General features: G+C 43.6%; 1 non-coding gene across 1 annotated transcript; it reads right to left on the minus strand.

Moving 5' to 3' along the window:
* Positions 1–697: 697 nt before the first annotated feature.
* On the minus strand, positions 698–801 carry LOC130026266 (U6 spliceosomal RNA). The gene has a single exon (XR_008792868.1). It is a non-coding gene; the product is annotated as a U6 spliceosomal RNA (small nuclear RNA).
* Positions 802–1,751: the final 950 nt, after the last annotated feature.

Below are 1,751 nucleotides of genomic sequence, written 5' to 3' on the forward strand. Positions count from 1 at the left end.
GATAAACAACATAGAGAATATAAAGAGGAGAACAAATATGTTATGGTAACGAAGGTATTTCAGCATTTTAGTTGAAAATCAAAATTCTAAGCTGTCGTTTTCATATCAAAGAACAAAATCACACTGTACTTCCCTTTTCTTCAATTTCTTATCTTAAGAGTATATTACTATATTTTAATAAAAGTGCAGCAATCGAAAAATGATAAGAAATGATTGAAAAGGAACAAGATTGAGAACAAAAGATAGAGATGAGACAGAATGTTGAGCAGAATTCCTTAAAATTAGACAGCAGGGGATCTCGGCTGAATATAAAGAAAATTAAAGAAAGGAGCAGAGCCCTGTATTAATCTCTGTTAGGACTGGCATCACAGAGTACTACAGACTGGGTGGCTTAGACACACAAATTCACTTTTGTACAATTCTGCATCTCAAAGTCTGAGTCAGGGTACGCAAGGCTGGCTTCTGCAGGGTCCTCTGCACCTGGCTTCTCCTGGGTCCTCGAGTATCTTTTCCTCCGAGGCTGCACCTTGAGAGAAAGCCCTGTGATCTCTCCCACTTCCTAACTGGGTACCATTCTTGATGGGGAAAGTGTCTGTCAGGCTCATCGGATTAAGGCCCCACTTCTATGACCTCATTCACCTTTATTACCTCCTTCAAGGTTCTTTCTACAGATGCAGTCACAATGAGAATTGTTGTTTTAAATGTGGACCGCTCCATGAATTTGCATATCATCCTGTGCAGCAGTTGTGTTAGTCTTCTCTGTGTCACTCCCATTTTAGTGTAATATGCTGCCAAAGCAAATAGGAATTGGGAATACTTAAGAGGTTTGTTTGTTTGTTTGTTTGTTTGCTGGGGTTAGTGAGAGGCTGAGCCACACCTGAAGGTGCTTAGGGTTTACTCCTGGCTCTGTGTCCAGGGATCACTCTTGATAGGGCTCAAGTACTATAAGGAGTGCAGGAAATCAAACCCAGGTCAGCTGTGCAAGACAAGTGACCTACGCACTATGGCCTTTCTCTAGCTCACAGTGGAATTTCTTGGGGGGGGGGGACACATTCAGTTCAGAAGATGCTTTCTCGGCCTTTTTCGTTCTCTTTTCTTCCTTCTTCCTTTTTCTTTCTTTCTTCCTTCCTTCCGTTCTTTCTTCCTTCCTTCTCTTCTTTTTTTTCTTTTTTATATTTTTGATTTAGGGCCATACCTGACAATGCTTGGGGGTTACTCCTGGCTCTGCACTCAGGAATCACTCCTAGCAGTGCTCAGGGGACCATATGGGATGCCAGGGATTGAACCCTGGTCTATCACATGCAAGGTATGAGCCCTACCCGCTGTACTACTTCTTTTTCATTACTATGCACTAAACTCATTCCTTTTCTTGGAAGTGTTCTGGTGTTCACAGAAAACAAAACAACAAAGAATTAGTGCTCGGACTCGAGGGGATAGCTCAGAAGGTGGGAGGGCATATCCAGCATGCTTAAGGTTTTAACCAATTCCTGGCACCACGTGGTCCCCAAGCACTGTCAGTGTGGTCCTGAGGGCCCCCAGCATTGCAATACTTGGGCAACACTGTGGCTTCAGCACCAAATCAACCCCAGCACCTAAGAAGTCAGGCCAAGTGTCGTCAGGAATAAGCCTAGGCTCTCTGGCGTTGCTGGGGAGCATCTCCCCACCCCAAAAGGAATACTTTATCTGTTAAGGTTGTAGCTGTGCCATCATGTTTCAAAGTGTATTTTGTGAGTCATGGGCTTATCTGTCTC

The sequence above is a fragment of the Sorex fumeus genome, unplaced genomic scaffold, assembly GCF_029834395.1.
Source record: "Sorex fumeus unplaced genomic scaffold, SorFum_2.1 ptg000033l, whole genome shotgun sequence".
Taxonomy (NCBI): domain Eukaryota; kingdom Metazoa; phylum Chordata; class Mammalia; order Eulipotyphla; family Soricidae; genus Sorex; species Sorex fumeus.